General features: G+C 38.6%; 1 pseudogene; it reads left to right on the top strand.

Annotated features, from left to right (window-relative positions):
- The window catches only part of LOC101540328 (obg-like ATPase 1), a 75,128-nt pseudogene extending 62,037 nt beyond the window's left edge, over window positions 1–13,091 (top strand).
- The last annotated feature ends 8,530 nt before the right edge of the window (window positions 13,092–21,621 follow it).

Below are 21,621 nucleotides of genomic sequence, written 5' to 3'. Positions count from 1 at the left end.
ACAATTATTACCACGCATAATAGGAAAGTCTCATTGGTAGATGTATTTGAGTATACAAAAAAGCATAATCAATCTTCCCTCTTAAAACTCTTAAGATCTATCCATTTGGAAATGTAAGGCATAAGCCTGGGACCTAATATCAGTAATAAATTAAAGTGAGACTGAAGGCACCATTAGCAAAGGGAGCAGCCAGAAGTAAATGATTAATTGCTCAAAACGTGGTGTTCACATTAGAAATTCAGAGGACGGAAATATCACTTCAAATTGAGATGAGAGAACAACTCAAGGTTTTAATGGTCTGAAATAGATTTGGGTGGGTGTGGGTGATAGCCACAGAGAAGCTGAAATAATAAGCTAACAAGGTAGCTAACTGCAGTATTAGAAGAAAATTTAAGAAATACATGTGATTAGAGGAAAACCTTAGAGAATTAAAAGCAATTGTTTTCTAAGTACTTTTTATGAGAAAGAAGATATTTTATGTCACGAATCCAGTAAATATTGTCATTGTTGAGAGAAGTGCTGAGCAAGGAAATGGCGTGACTCAAGCAGTGCTTCGGAAGATCAACTCAATATCAGTATCTGTCAGAGCGTTTGGAAGACAAAAGACCACTCGATTATTTCTTAAAGAAGGAACGCTATACTTGGTATTATACTCTATTAAAACTCCTGACAATATTAGGATCCTCATGAGAGACAAAGGAGTAACCAATCCCTCTTCTCATTGTGCTGTTTCTACATAAGTCAAATTGTTGCATATGCTAATTGTTTGCAGGTAGATAGTTGTATTTATATATGTGCAGTTAGAATGGTAAAATACCCAGTTTAAGAATTAATTTAATTTAGTAAGTATTGATGTTTCAAAGGGCAAAATTGCTTTCTTTTGGTTTGTTTTAAGTAATTGTATTATGTGCTGGATACATGTAAAGTGATGTTTATAGTGTGTGTGGCATTTGAAGAATAAGTGCAAATGAGACATTAGAAATAGGTTTTTCTTCCTGTGTACGGCGTCTGTATTGTTTGTATGGTGTATGGTATTTGTTTTCCTTTATTTTTGTTTGTTTGCTTGCAGTGTCTGGGTACAACAATAGGATGGAGAGGAACATTCGAAGGTATTCTGTCTGGCAGTGTATGCAGATGACGCAGGCACTCTGTGGTTCACACATGTGGTTTTCAATCCCGCTGTGCCCTCAGCCACCGATAGGCCTCGGCACCCTTTATGTATTACCTGCCATTCTCAACCAATCTATCCCCGAGGAAGGTGTTTTCTGCCCGCCAGTTCACCTGCTCTCCCTGTAGACACACAGTAAACTTGCGCTCTAGAAAGGTACTTACTTTTGCTAATTTGAATCATGGCATTTGTTAGCTCACATATAATCACAGACATGTTCTTCTTTCTCAGTGGCTCAGCACAAATGTAAGCCTGGGACAGTGGAGCGGAGCCTTTACTCTCAGCATACTGGAATGGGGCTCCCTTCCTGACTTATTCCTTCCTTGGTTTTGTCTCTAGATATTTAGTACATTCCAGTTGGGTTCTCTTTATCTTTTGTATTTTCTTCGTAGTCATAGTTAATGTTTAAAAAAAATTGATTGTCCCTGATCAAATCATGGCTTCTTTCTCCTCATCTATCAATGCTGCTACAGGGTGAGTGATTTTGTGCTTTTGTTTTAAGATTATACATCTACATGTCTCCAAATAAAATATCTTTTGAAATATATAGTAAACTTGGAAGACAAGAAGGTTGTATAACATGGGGAATGTAAGGCAGAGGTGAGGAAGGCCAGGAAAATGATAGTGATAAAAAAATAATGCTTGCAGTAAAGAGCACTTCCATTGTAGTACAGCAGCTTAGTCTTTGGCATACTTATATCTAGGGTTTAGTCTACTTATATAGGGAAGTCAAATTTACATTATATAGAACATGTAAATCAGTATTAACCTCATCCCATTTCTCCTCAAAACCTATTAGATTTATTTATTCTTCCTCTTATTTCTATTGTTAACATCTAATAATTGTCATATTTAATGTAAATGTATTCTAATATAAACACATCTTAAATTTTCCATAGGAAATATTTTAATTTTTATAAAAATATTCCAAACTTTTAGAATGTTTTATTTAGGAGAAAGAGTTATAGTACAGAGGGTAGGACACTTGCCTTGTATGTGGTCAACCACTATTTAATACAAGTCAACTGACAGTCACCTGGGCCCTGCCAGGAGTGATCCCTGAGCACACCTAGCTATGGTCCCACAAACCTTCCAAAATAGTTTTCTTTAATTTACTTGTATTTCTTTCTGTTTTGTTAATGCCATAATTTGGATTTTGACTTCTAAAATATACAAAGCATTAAGGTAGCCTTGGTCATTATTACATATCTACTATTTACAACAACTCTGAACAGAATGTTGATATAGAAGGGGGCATGTATGTATATATATGTATATATTATATCTGTGTATATATGCATGGATTTATTTTATGAATATATATTTTTCATTCATTCCACACAGGATATTTAATCTCAATAGCAAAAGGAAAAACCTCAATTTATAGAAATTTCAGAAGAAGGAGAAAGATAAAAAGGGGTAAATGAATAGTGGAAGAGATAACACTTGAGAACTTCTTCCAGTCTGAAGAGGAAGGAGGGGGGCATGTACATAGATAAGGTAGACTCAAGGAGTGACAAAGCTAGTTCCAAAGCAATAGCACCATGACTCACTATAGTCAAAATTACGAAACCCAAAGAGAAAGACAGACTCCACAAAATGTCAAGAGAGAAGCTAAGATTTAAATACAGGAAAGCAACATAAAATACACAGTGAATTCTCAAATGAGGCTCTAGAAGCAAGAAGGGAATGAAATAATATTTTTTAAAAGATTATGACTCAAATTTGAGGCACAGATAAGAACATGTGCAGGCAAACAATAGCTGAAACCATTTGCTACAAGCGAAGGAGTGCTACATGGAACACTGAGTGATGTCCTATGAAACACAAATGTCAATAGAAAGAGCAATCTAAATCCTTGGAGAAAAAGATGGCAGCAAACATTTCAAATCACTAAATGCCAATGGACTGAAGTCTTCTATCAAAAGGACTACAATGACTGAAAGGACCAGGAAGCAAAAATCAACCTTCTGTTGTTACTGGAAATGTACTTGAATTCACATGATAAATAGACGTTGGGAGTGAAAAGATCAAAAGCTCTTCCACAACCTAGTGGTAGATTTAAAAACACCAGCTACAGAGGGCCAGGAGGATTGATCAATGGTTGGAAGCTTGTCACGAGATGCATGGGCGGGGGGGTGGGGTCATAAACAAATTCTTAGCAAACTGAATTAAAAAATATATCAAAAGGATCATACAGAATGATTGTATCATTTCACTTGTCATCACCTTAAGGGTGATTGGAGACCGCCCTAAAAACCTCCATCCCTCTCAGAGAGTCTGGCAAGCTACCGAGAGTATCCCGCCCGCACAACAGAGCCTGGCAAGCTCCCTGTGGCGTATTCGATATGCCAAAAACAGTAACAAGAATGGCTCTCATTCACCTGAAACCGAAAGAGACCCCAACACAGAGTGATTAAGTTAGATTCATTCTGAGGATACAAGGATGATTCACTATATGCAAATAAAGTATACCATATCAGCAAATGGAAATATAAAAAACACATGACCACATCAATTAATGCAGAGTTAGTACTTGACAATATACAACATTCATTCATAATAAAGAAACAAAATATATTGGAAGAAAATTTTTGAAAAAAATAATTGCCACTTTTAACAGACCCACAGCCTACATCATTCTGAATGGTGAAAAAATAAGGGTTCTATTGACAAGATTTCCAGTTTTTCTGCTATTAATCATAATTTACTTGAAAATCCTTACTCCAGAAGTTAGAAAATAAATACAAATAAAAGGGATACAAATTAATAAAGAAGAATTGAAGTGATCACTATTTTCAGATACATAACAAAATATATGTAAGACCCTAAAGAGTTCACTAAGGGGCCGGTGCGATAGCACAGCGGGTAGGGCGTTTGCCTTGCACGCGGCCGACCCGGGTTCGATCCCCGGCATCCCATATGGTCCCCCAAGCACCGCCAGGAGTAGTTCTTGAGTGCAAAGCCAGGAGTAACCCCTGAGCATCGCTGGGTGTGACCCAAAAAGAAAAAAAAAAAGAGTTCACTAAAACTCTTTGAAAAAATAAGTCAAGTTCCTTCTATCATGTAAATCAAGGTGTTTTAATACAATATATATTTTTATAAATTAAAAAATAAACCTCCCTTTTCTAAGTACCCATAACTATGAGGCCAGATTTTCTTCATGCACTTTCTATACTTTCTATACTTTGTTTCACTTTCTATACTTTCAACCAGGAGATAAAATAACAAAGGATAAATGCCAAAAAAAAATTAACAAAAAAAGTGTTGCGTTTCTGAACACATGTGACATAACTGAATAGAGAAGAGGCATATGCAAATAATGATACTATGAGCTGGCTCTGTTGTTTATTTTACTTAAATAACAATTAAAGTAGGCTTTCTCTCAGAGTCATGAGAAAAAAGAGTAAGCCCAAACAAGAGGTAAAATTACAACAGACATCTCATAAATACAAAGGGGCATAATATGTATCACAAACAACTCTATGCCACTAATTATATAAAGGAGAAATTTTAAAATACTACTACATTTAAAATAACGTTATAAAGTCAAGTTTCTAATTATCAACTGAAAAGGTGAAAGATATTGAAACTACTGAAAATGACAAATCTATTAGAACTATTGGAAACTATAAATAAACATCGAAGGAAGTATAAGACTATGCTAGAAAATTAACTGTTCATAATTCTGAGGGACAATTAATCTATGACAAAGGATCAATGACCAGAAAGTGATGCCAAGAAAACATTGACAAATAGTGCTCGGAAAATTAGATAGTAATATGCGAAGAGAAAAAAAGACATTGAACCAGTATCTTATATCACACATGGAAGTTAATTCCAAGTGAGAAAAAGATCTCAAGGTTAGAATTCATTTTTTTAAGTGAAGTGATTATAGGCAGAACTCTCCAGGATAAGGGTCTTGGAGGTGTTTATAATGATTTGATTCCACCAGCAATAATAAATAAATAAATTAGACTAGATGCAATTTAAAAATACATGCAAAATAATGACACTTTAGTAATTTAGAGAACGTATTCACCCATGATATGTCAGATAAAGTGCTCTATCCAAAATATATAAAGCATTAATATACCCAGTGACAAAAATTCTAATAAACGCCATCAATTACTGGGGAGAGGGTTGGAGAGAGTACATCAGGTGAGGCATTGCCCTTGCAGTCAGCCCATCCAAGTTCTACCCTGTCACCCAAAATGATTCTTAGAGTCTTCCAGGAGTGACTCATGCGGCCCCAGAACAACCATGGTGACGAAAGAGGGAGGGAATAACCACATGTTCCCATGAGAGGAGATATGAACAGATGCTGAAAGAATCAACTATCCGTTCAGACCACAATGCTTTGAAAATTCAATTTAATCACAAAGTGAATCAGGGGAAGTGAAAACACTTGAAAACAACTTACAGACTGACCAACCTATGGATCAAGAAGAACTCAGGAAGAATTCAAAATTCTCCTTTAACATTTGGGGCATAGCAAATGCAAGCATTTCCTAACAAGCAAGAATGGCCCCAAATAAATATTCTAATAGTATAGTTTATGCAGTTATCAAAACACCAACAAAGAGAACTGAAAAATTAAGACAGAAGAAAAATTAAACATAAAGTAGAGAGTCTCAGGCCGGGGCCGGAGCTCGGGCTCTGGCCGAGATTCAACCCGGGTGGCCATACCTTTGCACAGCCACATGGATGTGGAACGAGCAGGAACCAGAGCCAGCTTTAGGACTTGTGGTTCCAGCGAGTGCTTGCAACCATGTATGCAGACTGTGAACTAAGCTTTTGCTCCATGCTGTTCCAGGAAGGGAAATGATTTATTTTCCAACTTAAATCTCCCTGGACGTAATTACTATAATACAGAAATTGTAAACCGCGTGGCAGCTACCGCGGCCACGCGACTTTTTATCTCTTCATTCTCATCAGTAGAAAACTTATTATCAAATATTTCCTTGTCAATAGAGCTGTATTCTTGGGGGATAAATTCCAACAAAAATAGTGAGTCTGTGTTGAAACTCCAACAACAATAGTGAGTTTTGTGTTGAAATCTGGAATGTAATCAAGGTAAAGAGAAAAGGAAGTGAAATTATCAGTCACGCAGGGGGGGTTTGGAGGGTGAGGGGTGGGATGTATACTGTTTTTTTGTTTGTTTGTTTTGTTTTTTTTGTTTGTTTTTATTGGTGGTGGAATATGGGCACTGGTGAAGGGACGGGTGTTTGAGCATTGTATAACTGAGACATAAGCCTGAGAACTTTGTAACTTTCCACATGGTGATTCAATAAAATAAATTTAAAAAAAAACATAAAGTAGAAATCAATAAAATAAAAACTAGAAAAGTAATTTTAAAGACTATTTAAATAAAGAGGTAATTCTTGAAAAGACAAATCAAAATAACAAACCGTTCCTAAGACTCACCAAAATAAAAGAAAGAGGAAAATCTCTAATAAATAATTAAAAATTGACAGGGAATTCATCAAAACAGAAGTTCAAAGTATAGTCAGAGATTATTATAGAAATCTTTCTGACATGAAACTGGAGAACCAAGAAGAAATTAACACATATTCAAGAGTGAATGAGAAGGAACAGAATTTCTGAACATACCAATAACTCTAGGAAATTGAAATAGTAAGTCTCCCCCCAAACAAAACTCCAGGCCTTTACTAGCAAGTTGTTACAAATCTTTACTGATTACTTAGTCCCAATTATTTTCAGGCTCTTGCAGAATGTCAAATAAACATGAACACTTTCTACATCGTAAGCTGAGAGAGAAACCACTAAGAAAAGAAAACTATACACCTAAATTCCCAATGAATATAGACACAAGTAAACTGGACAAATTATTAGCAAACTGAATTCATCAATATATTAAAAAGAACATTTACCACAAACAAGTAGGATTTATCTCAGTATTGCAAGGATGTTTTAACATGCCCAAGTAAGTCAATGTAACAACGCCATATGAATGCAAGGAAAAATAATATGCATCTATTGATATTCATATGGTCATATCAATAGATATATAAAAAGCATTTGAGAAGATTTAGCACCCATTTATGATAAAAACTCAATAAAATGGGAATATAATGAACTTTTCCCAGTATAGTTAAGGTTGTTCACTGTCATCCCACAACAAATGCCATGCTCAACAGTGAAACTCAACATTAAAAGCCTTTCATTTAGGATCAGTCAGGAGACTAATTAGAAAACTTATCAGGAACAAGAGAAGATTGTTCATGATTATCATTACTGTGTAATATAGTACCAAATATCTCTGCCAAAGAGGTTAGATAAGAAAGTGATATCGAGTCTGGTCAGATTAGAAAATGAGTCATCACTATTTGCACATGCCATGATTCTCTGCTTACAAAACCCCACAAAGTATACAGAGATTCTAGAAACATTAAACTTACAGAGTAATGTGGCAGGCTACAAGATCAAACTTGCAGAAATCCATGAGATTGAGGTCTAATGCAAGTCAGGTTGGCATCTTCAACCTCTGTCCAGTGGAGATTATTCACAGATAATGAGACAAACACACACATAGGGAGGAGAAAAAACACTTTGGACAACAAGAGCATTATTGTTTAAGTTTCCAGAAACATTAAGAATGACTGCAATTACATCAAAATTCAGTAGGTACCTAAAGAGCAGAGATATTCACATATGTAATTAGAAGCACCCTTAAAGTCTATAATTAGTTCATGACACCTTCTATTCTATTTTGTCCAATTACTTGCTACATCTAGAAAACCTTAAACTATATTATTCTATTATTTTTTGGTGCATTTTGACTGCCCATCTATATTGTATTCTTTCCAGGTGTATTTTTGCTGCCTGTTTATATTCTAAACCCTAACCCAAGTTATTGACCCTGGAACAATCTTGACATCAGTATTACAGGGGATGATTTCCCACACTTTATGCAAATGATGAAAGAGAATCAATAAGAAATAAAATAATGGAGAAATAAGTAAAAATTGCAATCATAATTGCACCTAAAATCAATTGCCTAGTAACAGAATGTACTTGATCTTTTTGCATAAGCTTAACAGAAGACATGAAAGACATATAAAGAAAACTATAAATCACTATTAAAAGAAATAATAATAGGCACAAGAACATCCAAACACATATCCTTTCATGGATTGTAAAGATTAATATTATAAATGCATTATATAGATTTAATTAAAAACCTATAAAAATAGCCACAGCATTTTTAAAGACATGAATCAAGTGCTGTCAAAATTGGTATAGAGTATTAAAACTCCCCAAATAACCGAAGAAGTTCTAGTAAAAAAAGAAGATAGGGATCTTCAATTTTCCCAACTTTAACTTATACTATAATGTTTGTTACTGAAATTATGACATATTTTCAGACCAATGGAATAGAATTGAGAGCCCAGAGATATACCCTCAGATTTATAGGCAACTAGTCTTTGGTGAAGGAGCAAAAAGTATGAAATGGAGTAAAGAAAGCCTGAAAAAAGGTTCCAGGAACACTGGTGCATCGTATGTAAAAAAGAAATAAATTTAGAAGTCTATCTTTCACCATATTCAAAAAACAACTAAAATGTATTAAATGCATTTACAGGAAGCCTGTACCTATAAATTATATTAAGAGAAACATAGCAGAACCTCCACTATGATTCAATGTCATTGGCCAAGAATGTAGAAGCAAAGATAAAAGGGAGTACATCAAACCAAGAGTGAAAGAAAAAATAAATAGAAAGAAGAGAGAAAGAAATAAAGAAAGAAAGATAAATAAAGAAGAAAGAAGGAAAGAAAGAAAGAAAGAAAGAAAGAAAGAAAGAAAGAAAGAAAGAAAGAAAGAAAGAAAGAAAGAAAGAAAGAAAGAAAGAAAGAAAAAGAAAGGAGAATAAGAAATAAAACAAGAACAAAGCTGGTTATATTCCGCACAATATTTCTCATACATAAGAAGATAAAATCATTTTCCTTTCTCTTCTACTTTTTAAATAAACTTTTCTACTTTTGGAAAAAAAAGATGAAAACATGCAATTTGTTGTTACATAGGACATTCTGTAGAGTATTGTTATGTGCCTATTTATTAAATTAGTTAAAAACAACATACACATGCTGCTGAACCAGTTAGAGGCTAAAACTCTGCAGACACCAAGTTCCTGGGATGTATGGAATGCAGGGCTTATCTGTAGCAAGAGGAGATGTTACATGCTAACTATTATCAAGTTGATGTAGGAATGACATGTACTGACCATGTGATGTGCTGAACAGCAGGGTATGTGTATCCTAACCCTGAGCTATGTAAAGAAACTGGTGCCCATTGGATGTACAGCTATAACCATATCATGCTTTCTTGTATTTTATCAAGATGTGTGGCGGAATGTTTCATTTTACCTACAAACAATGCCGCTCTCTTCTATTGCCATCTGCCTCTTTTGAATGCAGTTTATTTTAAATTTATTCTTATTTTAATGAAGAAAAGCCTGCATTTTTGGATACAATTATATAATTAAAATTGATTATATCACAAAGTTTCAATAATTAAATGAATAAGTATAAAATTAATTTATGTAAAAATTGTTTTATTGGGTCACAGGGTTGCTGGGTCCTTGTTGCACAGCCTTTTCCCCTCTTTCTCCTTGACTTCACTCAGCTTGGTATACTCCAGTTCCATTCATACAGCAGGAAATTGCAAGACTTATTTTTTATTATAGTTAAATATTCCATTTTATAAATAACATATTACAGCATTTGTATTTACTCTTTTGTTATTGGGCATTAGGGCTTTTTTGTAAGTTAGCTATTGTGAACGATAGCCAACGATTTACAAGTGTGGTGTAAATGTCTTTGCAAGGTAGAGTTTTGAAGCTCTTGTGGTAGATGCCAAGAAATAAAATTTTTGAAATGTTAATTCTGAGTTTTTTGAGAAGTCTCCAATGTGCCTTTCATAAACGCTGAGCTCTTCTATACTCCACCATCAGGTCTGAGGACCCCTTTTCCCCCACCACAGGCCCCACTGGTTTATGCACCCTGCATGCATACCATTCTCACTGTCTGAGGTGATATCTTACTGTTCTTTTTATTTGCATTTTCCTGATGACAGGCAATGCAGAGCACTTTTTGCTAATCTTTATGATGAAAAGTACATGCTAATTGACAACCTATATGTCTGCAATTAGGAAGCTCTTCACCAAAATTTTTTGTTTGACTGGGGGTCACACCCAGAGGTCTTCAGAAAGTACTCCTGGCTCTGAACTCATGGACACTCCTGGAGGTTCTCTGGGGACCCTCTACTTTCTTATTGGGTTGTTTGCTTTTTGTTAAATTTTGCCAATGCTTTAAATATCTTGTGTATTAGCTTTTTGCGAGATTTATAACAATAAAAAGCATATACAAAAAGATATAAAGGGCATACAGATAGGAAATTAAGAGGTCAAGATATCAAGCAGACAATATGATACTATACTTGGAAAACCCTAAAGACTCTACAAAAAAGCTCTTAGAAATAGGTCTATATAGTAAAGTGGCAGGCTACAAAATCAACACCCAAAAGTTCATGGCTTTTTTTTATGTACAAATAACGAAAGAGAAGAAAGAGACATTAAAAAAAGTCCCATTCACAATAGTACCTCAAAAAATCAAGTACCTTGGAATCAGCTTAACCAAAGAGGTGAAGGACCTATACAAGGAAAATTACAAAACACTATTTCAAGAAATAAAAGAGGACACTAGGAAATGGAGACATATCCCCTGCTCATGGATAGGGACAATTAACATTATCAAAATGGCAATACTGCCCAAAGCACTATACAAATTTAATGCAGTCCCTATCAGGATATCCATGACATTTTTCAAAGAAATAGACAAAACACTACTGAAATTTATATGGAACAATAAACCCCCACAAATTGCTAAAGCAATCCTTGGAAAAAAGAAGGTGGGTGGCATCACCTTCCCCAACTTCAAACTTTCCTACAAAGCAGTAGTAATTAAAACAGCATGGTATTGGGATAAAAACAGACCTACAGACCAATGGAACAGAGTTGAATATCCTGTCACAGACCCCTAAATATATGGCCACTCAATCTTTGACAAAGGAGCAAGAAATGCAAAGTGGAACAAGGAAAGCCTCTTCAACAAGTGGTGCTGGGAAAACTGGATAGCTACCTGCAAAACAATGAACTCTGACCTCTGTCTAATGCCAGGCACAAAAGTCAGATCAAAGTGGATTAGAGACCTCAATATCAGACATGAATCTATAAGGTACACAGAGGTAAATGGAGGCAGAGTCCTCCATGACGTTGAAGCTAAAAGCATCTTTGAGGATGAAACAGCACTGACCACGCAAGTGGAAGCAAACATAAACAAATGGGACTGCATCAAACTAAGAAGCTTCTGCACCTCAAAAGAAACAGTGACCAAAATACAGAAAGAGCCACAGAATGGGAAAGAATATTTACCCAATACCCATCTGATAGGGGATTAATATCCAGGATATATGAGACACTGGTAGAATTGTATGAGGAAAAATACCCAGCATTCCGCCCCACCGCCACCGCCGTGCGTGCTGCTTGGCAGAGGGGCTGGGCCTGCTCGCGCTCTCTCTTCTCTTCCCACCCTGCTCTCGCTGCCAGCAGAGTGCGACCCCCACAGCCACTGGTTCCTCCACCCCCCCACACACCTTGTCATTGCACAAGCCGAGCACAATGGCCCCCCCAAAAGCACTATATGGGATGGGATTAAACCACTCCAGTCACTGGAAGATCTGGGACTTCACTGAAGATTGGCATTGTTGGGTTGCCAAATGCTGGAAAATCTACTTTCTTCAATGTATTAACCAATAGTCAGGCTGCAGCAGAAAACTTCCCATTCTGCACTATTGATCCTAATACGAGCAGAGTACCTGCGCCAGGTGAGGGGTTTGACGCTCTTTGCCAGTACCACAAACCAGCCAGCACAATCCCTGCCTTTCTGAATGTGGTGGATATTGCTGGGCTTGTGAAAGGCTCTCACATGGGCAAGGCCTGGGAAATGCCTTTGTATCTCTATTAGTGCCTGGGATGGAACCTTTCACCTCGCCCGTGCTTTTGAAGATGACGATGTCACGCATGGGAAGGAAGTGTAGATCCTGTTCGAGACATAGAAATAGTACACGAAGAACTCCAGCCTAAAGATGAGGAAATGATTGGGCCTATTATAGGTGAACTAGAGAAGGTGGCGGTGAGAGGAGGAGATAAGAAGCTAAAGCCTGAGCATGGCACAGTGAGCAAAGTGAAATCCTGGGTTAGAGATCAGAAGAAACCTGTTCGCTTCTGTCATGATTGGAATGACAACGAGACTGAAGTGTTCAATAAATACTTATTTCTGACTTCAAAACCAATGGTCTATTTGGTTAATCTTTCTGAAAAAGACTACATCCTAAAGAAAAATAAATGGTTGGTAAAAATTAAAGAGTGGGTGGACAAGTATGACCCAGGTGCCTTGGTCATTCCTTTCAGTGGGGCCTTGGAACTCAAGTTGCAAGAACTGAGTGCTGAGGAGAGACAGAAGTATCTGGAAGCGAACGTGACACAAAGCGCTTTGCCAGATGATTAAGGCTGGGTTTCCAGCACTCCAGTTAGAATACTTTTTCACTGCAGGCCCAGATGAAGTGCGTGCATGGACCATCAGGAAAGGGACGAAGTCTCCTCAAGCTGCAGGAAAGATTCACATGGATTTCGAAAAAGGATTCTTTATGTCAGAAATAATGATATACGAAGATTTTAAAGAAGAAGGTTCTGAAAATGCAGTCAAGGCTGCTGGAAAGTACAGACAACAAGGCAGAAATTATATTGTTGAAGAAGGAGATATCATCTTCTTCAAATTTAATACACATCAGCTACCTAAGAAGAAATAAATTGTACTTATTATTCAGACAAAAAGTGTAACCTTCAAAAGGTATATGATTTTTTTTAATTAAAATTTCTGAAAAGTAAAGGGACAAATAAAGTTTTGTGCGGGAGTGGATCTTCTACAAAGATTATTTTTGTTTTAAATTAATATACTGTGTACCTCCAATGAACCCTACTCCAAGTTGTAGGTGCTTTTCAGGACCATATTACTCTCATGATACTTCATTAATTTCCATCATGTATGCCAAGCATGACACATTTGACAGTGAGGACAATGTGGCTTTCTCCTTTTTGAATCTAAAGATAATGCATGTTTTACAGTACTCCAGATGTCAACACCCAATAAAACATTCGACAACACACACACACACACAAAGACCAAAAACCTCCAACCCCATCAAAAAATGGGGAGAGAAGAAATTAACAGAAGCTTCCTCAAAACAGAAATACAAATGGCCAAAAGGCACATTAAAAATGCTCCACATCCCTAGTCATCAGGGAGATGCAAATCAAGACAACAATGAGATATCATCTCACACCACAGAGCAGTACTGGCACACATTCAAAAGAACAAAAGCAACCAGTGCTCACGTGGATGTGGGGAAATAGGGACACTTTCACTGTTGGTGGGAATGCCGACTGGTCAAGCCTTTCAGGAAAACAATATGGACAGTCCTTCACAAACTAGAAATTGAGCTTCCATATGACCCCGCAATACCACTTCAGGGAATATATCCTGAAGGTGCAAAAAATCACAGTAGAAATGACAGCTGTACCTATATGTTCATTGCAGCACTGTTCACAATAGCCAAAATATGGAAACAACCCGAGGGCCCTAAAACAGATGACTGGTTAAAGAAACTTTGATATATCTACACAATGGAATACTATGCAGCTGTTAGGAGAAATGAAGTCATGAAATTGGCTAGACATGGAGAGTATCATGCTAAGTGAAATGAGTTAGAAAGAGAGGGACAGACATAGAAGGACTGCACTCATTTGTGGAGTATAGAATAACATCACATGAGGCTGACACCCAAGGACAGTAGATACAAGGGCCAGGGGGATTGCCCCATAGCTGGAAGCCTGCTTCATGAGCTGAGGGGAGAATGCAGATGGAATAGAGAAGGGATCACTAAGAAAATGATGGGTGGAGGAACCAGTTGGGATGGGAGATACATGCCGAAAGTAGATAATGGACCAAACATGATGACCTCTCAGTGTCTGTGTTGCAAGCCATAATGCCCAAAAGTAGAGAGAGAGTATGGGGAATATTGTCTACCATGGAGGCAGGGGTGAGGGGAACGGGAAAGGGGGGTACACCGGGGATATTGGTGATGGGGAATGTGCACTGGTGGACGGATGGGTGTTTGATCATTGTGAGATTGTAACCCAAACATGAAAACTTGTAACTATCTCACAGTGATTAAATAATTTTTTTAAAAAAGAACATTAAAGCCTGAAACAACTGTTACTATGAACAAAAACTACTATGCAATTTTACAAATTACAAAAACTTTGTAAATCACAGGGTTAAAAATTTAAACTACAGTACCTAAGTGACTTCAGTTGTTAAGTCATGAAGAAAAGACACACCTTCATTCCATTAGCCATATAAGGTAACAAGCAATCTAAAACAAATTACCATGGGCCTGCTAAGGGAGCAAGCTTGAGGGTGGTTGGGAAGACGGAGACAATGGTGAAGGGAAGGGGACAGTGGTGGTGGGGCTGGTGTCAGACTATTAAATGCCTATAACAAATCATCATGGACAAATCATTTGAAAATTTGGTAAACCACAGTGTTTGCCAAGGAGACATATTAGTTTGGTAGGCCTACTATAACAAACTGTGGTGATTCTTGAGAATGTCTCACTGTTCTGATGGTAGCTCTTTCTGAGGAATGGCACCCCCGAGAGAAGGCTGTGTTCTGGGCTTCTCCCCACTCCAGTCTTCACGTGTGTGTGTGTGTGTGTGTGTGTGTGTGTGCGCGTGCTCACTAGTTTGTTCTTCTGATTTCCGTTTTTGTGACTAAGAATTCCTGCCTCACGGTCATAGATCTGATACCCTGTGCCAGCTGCCATCCTGGCAGCTGTGATACTCTATGACACCTGGCACTACAGTTGGTCTCTGACCTCACCGTAGTCAGGTGGAAGCACAACTAAAAGTGTAACCCACAGTCAGTGCCACAGCCAGGTCAACCCGTCACAGCTGCCGCATCATCAACACAGCAGTGAAGGGGCCTGTTTCCCCTAATATAACAACATCCTAGTGATTTTGCTCTGTTCCAACTACCTTTGTAAGGAGCCTGTCTCCAAATAAGCTGAAATTTTCAGGTACTGATTGGGGTAGGACTTCAGTGTGACATTTTTCCTGGGGGTTGGGTGTCAGAATGGAAGAATGAGGACACTGTGCATCCATAACAAGACGGATTCAAGGTTGGCAGTTGAATAAAGCTTCTGTACTGTGTGCCTATTTTAACACATATTCAGTGGAACTCTGGGAATGCTTTTAAAAGCAACTTACACAGAAGGGGGGCCACACCTGGTGGTACTCAGGGATTACTCCCAGTTCTTCACTCAGGAATTACTCCTGGTGGTGTTCAGTGTTTAGGGTTCCTTATGGGATGCCAGGGATTGAACAGGTCAGCTGCACACAGGCAAGTACCTTTTCTGCTGTACTATTTCTCTGGCCCAGTTGGAAACGAATTTTTTTTAATTAAAAAAATTTTTAATTTTAATTAAAAAAATTTTAATTAAAAAAAACAAAACATTTTAAAATTACTTTCTGTGAACACTTTACAGATCTTTGGCGAGAGAGGTTTTTTAAAAGCTAATTGAGACCTGAAGTAGTCTTCTGTGCTAGTGAATCCCAGAGGCTTTGAGAGGGTCCAAGGAATGCTCAAAGGACCAGAACTCCTTTGCCGAGGGACCCCAAGGATTTAATCTGCATGACAGTGCTCTGTGACCCTACCCCCAAAAATGTATAAGATATGTCCTTTTTCTTCCCTTTCTTCACTTATTTAAACAGTTAACAAATATGGCCAGCTTTATTGAACAGCTTTATTAGGCAGTTTCTTGGAGAAAAATAAATCTATCAATCAATAGATTTAAAAGCATAGGTATTTGCCTAAAATTATCATTTTTTAAAATTTTTATTGTTTTATTGAATCACCATGAAAAAATGTTACAAAGCTTTCAGGTTCAAGTCTTAGTCACTCAATGATCAGACCCCCATCCCTTCACCAGTGCACGTGTTCCACCACCAAGAACCCCAGTATACCCCCTCCCATCCCCCCACTTGTGTGGCTATTGATCTTCACTTTATTCTCTCTGTACTTTGAATACATTCAATATTTCAACAGAAAACTATTATTATTTAGAATTTCCCGCCAACAATCAAACCTGTGAAAAGGCATCATTTGATAATGTGTTTTCCATAGCTGAGAATGAAGAGTATATGAGCCCACCTGGCCGCAACAGTGGTTGCACGGTTTTGGGTTTCTGATTTTTAGCTCAGTTCACAGTTTCGTGTGCGGCTGCTCTGGAACTCGTCCTGGCGGAGAGCGTGCCGGCAACACTCCCATCCCAAGGTCTCCTGCACTCCACATCACTGCAAGCTCACACCTCTGGGTAGTGGGTTCTAGAAGATGGTGGTCACCTTGTGGGCGCTGCCACTGCCGTGCCACCACCCCACGGAAAGAAAAGGTCGAGAGAGAGAAACCTTACCTCACATGGGGTTGTAGCTCAGTTCACAGTCTAGGGGCATTTCTACAAGAAGCTGCTGGGTGCTCCAGGATCATAGTCTTTAAGGAGCCTAAAATTTTCATTTTTAAAGTTTCCTTTTGACATATGTCAGCATAACAAATTTAAAAATATTTTGTTTGTATTCAAGACATTTAACAATTTCTAATATATTTATTTCCTGATTCACTTCCTCACCACAAAATCACTGCATCACTGTATTACTGTCATCCTGTTGCTCATTGATTTGCTCTAGTGAGCACCAGTAATGTCTCCATTGTGAGACTTGTTACTGTTTTTGGCATATCGAGTACACCACGGGTAGCTTTCCAGGCTCTGCCGTGGGGGCGGGATACTGTTGGTAGCTTGCTGGGCTCTCTGAGAGGGATGGAAGAATCGAACCTGGGTTGGCTGTGTGCAAGGCAAACGCCCTACCCGCTGTGCTATCACTCCACAAAATGTAATATATAAATCGCATTTAAAAAGTGCACTTCATTATTAAAGCATTTTATTTCCAAGCAATTAGATAAGTTTTGCATATCAGGCAGAACTATTTAAAGTGCCATCTTTGTGAATTTTCAACTTAATTCAGACTAGTATTCCCATTAGGGTTAGTGAAGCCAAATGCTTACTATAAGAATTTAAAATACATTAAATACTTTCTTAAAACATGCTTTTTGTAGGATTATATGTAAAGAGTGAATATTAGCAAGCAATTTGACAATTCATTTTTTTTAGTGTCAAAGTGATACACTTTGTTATATATCATCCATGTTTGTCTTAAAAATTATTTTTGAAACTTCTGAATGCTATTTTAGTGGTGAAAATAACATGCTTTTACATCTACAGCTCTTAAAAAGTACTTTTTCCTACAGTGACATATTATTATGATGTCAAGTTCCTTAAGAAAGAGCATGACATTAACAAGATAGAAGACTAACTTAATGGAAATTCCATTGATAAAATGCCATCGACACAAAGCTAGTAATTGTTCTTATGCTATTATACTCTTACCAGAGAAGCAATATATCAGATACCTGTTCACCTAGGCATAACTCTAAATGATTCTGAGATACTGCAAGTTGTATATCACTAAATTGTGGAACATTAAAAGCAACTATCTTATTCATTAATTATTGTATCTCACGGACTGCAGTCAGGAATTATGACAGAAAATTTAATCATTAAAACCTCATGCATAGTTATCTGAAAGTGTTTTGTTTTAAATGTAAATGCATGGCTAGTCAAAAAAATAACACAAAGATTCTACTTATCACACACAAGTTGATAACTGCAAAGCATAAGATTTTAGGTATATTTTCAATTAAAGCACGATGATTTACAAAGTGTGGACTCTAGGCTCAAAAAGACCTGGAAACAAGATCCTCTGTCTGCCTCCTCCAGTCTCCGGCGCCCCAGGGATCAAACCCACATGCCCCACCCTACCGGAGCCAAAAAAATACCTCACCAGCCGACCTCAACTACCTCCACTACCCAGAAACTGCCAGGCTCCAGGTCGCTTTCACGACTGCGAGCAGCCAGGTGACACACAATAAGACACTTGATATCCATTTTCCATAATTTCCACACCATGTTTGATGGGGTTTGATTATGGTGTGAACCATGGGAACAACTGTAAGGATGACTGGAGGCCGCCCTAGAAGCCTCCATCCCTCTCCGGCGGCCTGGCAAGCTACCAAGAGTACCCCCACAGCAGAGCCTGGCAAGCCACCCGTGGCTTATTCGATATGCCAAAAACACAAACAACAATGGGCCCCATTCGCCTGACACTGAAAGAGCCCCCAATACGGCAGCGTTAAGAAGGATGAGCAAGGAGAGGCTGATAATCTCAGGGACAAACTGGACTGCCAAAACTAAGAAGGACTAAAATGACTGTACTTGAATCGCATGTACACAGTCATTGGAAGCACCCATCGAGAGCCTGATTGTGCAAGCGCAGAAGATCAAGTACAACGTCATTGGTCTGACCGAAACAGGAAGGCATGGATCACATCATGCCATTTTCAACACTGGAGAACTGTTCCTCAAAACATGGGACAACAGAGGCATCAGTGGCATCAGTGTCCTTGTCAACATGAACTTGGCCATGAGCATTGATTTATTCAAATGCCTAACAACCCAAATTGATGATCACGCTTGAATAGATGTGGTTCACTGCCTGCAGTTTCTATCTTCATCGTCTACGCACCAACATCCAAATATGATGAAGAAGAAATTGAGAAGTTCTGCATGGAGCTGGAGACATTCTATAAAGAAGACTACACCTTCTACAAGGTCACTGTTGGTGACTTTAATACCAAGATAAAACTGAGAAGGTCCCTGAAGACCGCAACATTGGGACCCATGGCCTAGAATGGAACGATCAGGGTGAGAGACTGTCTGAGTTCATCCTATTGACCAAGAACACCCATGCTAACTCACAGTTCCAGAAGGCCGAATCTAAATGTTGGACATGGGGATCTCCCAGTGAACAGTTCCACAATGAAATTGACCACACCATATTCAATTGAAAGTTTTGCCTGACAGATATTGCTGTTTTCCTAAAATTCCAAACGATATCAGACTACTGTCTCCTTTATGCAAAATTCTACTTCATAGAGCAGGGAGAAAGGTCTGCAAAGGTTAATGTTAAGAAGAGAACTCCCAGAATGGCCACCAACTGGGAGCTCTTTGGCACTATTGTGGCATCGTGGGAAAATGCTGTCATTGACAACATTGATGAGGAATACAATCGACTGGTCCAGCACCTTCATGACTGTGCGAAGAATGCTGAGAGTGGGAAAGCCACAAACAGACTCCTGTCTTCAGAAATTCTCAAGCTCATTCGCCAATATGGTTTGGCACAAGCCTCAGGCAATCACAAGCTAACATCGGAGCTCACAAAGCTGTTCAGAGACCTCACAGAGAGAAGAACAGCAGTATTGTCCGATGTGGGTGAAACCGGGAAAAGTATTCACAATGCCTGCCTGTCCTTCATCAACTATAAGACCAAGATGACTGCCCTCCGATGTTCCAATGGATCTATCACATTTCCAGAAGGGCAGTGGAGAGGATTATTCACGACTTCTACTCAGATCTATTCGACAGCCACGTTCACCTGCCCACATACCAAATTCTGCATGATGGATATGTTGTTCCTAACTTCCAAACCTTCCGAAATCCAACACGCTATTTTATCGGTAAAGACTCGTACAGTACCCAGTCCAGAAAAGATCAGATCGAACACCTGAAGAATCTACCATCAGTACTCATCAATACACTGGCTCAGCTCTTCACACGCCACCTGTGCATATGCAAGTTTCCGTCCCAATGGAAAACCAGCAGTTTGTTGTACAAGAATGGAGACATCAATGACATCGGCAATGATCGTCCAATCTGTCTGTTGTCTGTTGTCTACAAGTTGTTCACTTGAGTCATTCTCAATAGAATAGGCAGAATACTAGATGAAGGACAACCATGCAAGCAAGTTGGGTTCCGAAAGGATTCAGCATGATCGACCATATCCACACAGTTACCAAGCTCATTGAAGTTTTACGAGTGTTCAAGATGTCACTCTGTCTAACATTCATTGATTTAAAGAAGTCCTTTGGTTCTATTGAGATTGAAGGGGTCATTGAAGCCCTAGCCAAACAGGGCGTTTAAACTCAGCACATCAAGATCCTCTACAAGCTGTATTATGCATTCGCCACCAGGATCTCACCATTCTACAAGGAAGTGATCATTGACGTAAAGAGAGGGGTTCGGCAGGGTGATACCATTTCACTGAAACTCTTCAGTGCCACCCTCAAGAATGCCATGTGATGACTGGAATGAGAAGAAATGGGAGTAAAGATAGACGGTTGGCAACTACACAACCTCCGCTTCTCTGGTGACATCATTCTCATAACACCAAACGTTAGTCAAGCGGCACAAATGCTGGCCGACTTTGACCACAAGTGTGGAAAGGTCGGACTGCAGCTGAATCTCTCCAAAACAATGTTCATGAAAAACGAACTAGTCCCTAATGTTTCATTTGCTCTCAATGGAAAGAACATCTCTTAATGAAGCAGCTATGTGTACCTGGGTTGAGAACTGAACATGAGGAACGACTTAAAGCCAGAACTGCGCAGGAGGAAGAGAGCAGCGTGGAATGCCTTCAAGAACATTGAAGAAGTGGTTAAGAGGACAATGAAACACCAGCTCCAGGCACATCTTTTCAACTCCACCATTCTTCCTGCACTAACATATGCCTCAGAGACTTGGGCCCTATGCAAACAGGATGAGAATGCTATTCAGGTTTCCCAAAGAGAAATCGAAAGAGCTATGCTTGGAGTATCAGGTTTCACTCAAGTGAGAGAAGGAATCCAGAGTTCTGACCTCTATTGATGGTCAAAAATCAGGGACACTGTCTCGTTTGCCAAGGCCTGAAAAATCAGATAAGCTGGACACATAATGTGATTCAGAGATGAATGCTGGACTACAGCTGTTACTGACTGTGTTCCATGGGACATCAAAAGATTGTGGGGCCACACACCTACAAGATGGTCAGACTTTTATGCAAAACCCTGAATAAAGGGTTTGAGGCTCTTCCTGTTCCTGGAGTGAGCAGATACCTTTGGGCTACACTAGCACATGACAGGGAAGAATGGAGACGTTACTGGCACCCACTTGAGCTAATCAAAGATCAAAGAGATGACAAGTGACTAGTGACCAGTGAATTACAAAGATTTCATAGTTGAATTTCAGACATACAATATTGCAGCATCAATCCCACCACTAGTGTCAACTTCCATCCACCAAATTCCCAGGTTCCCTCCCATAGCACCCTTCC

This window comes from Sorex araneus, chromosome 5, assembly GCF_027595985.1.
Source record: "Sorex araneus isolate mSorAra2 chromosome 5, mSorAra2.pri, whole genome shotgun sequence".
Lineage (NCBI taxonomy): Eukaryota > Metazoa > Chordata > Mammalia > Eulipotyphla > Soricidae > Sorex > Sorex araneus.
The sequence above is the reverse complement of the archived record's forward strand: the minus strand, read 5'-3'. Positions and strand labels throughout refer to the sequence as shown.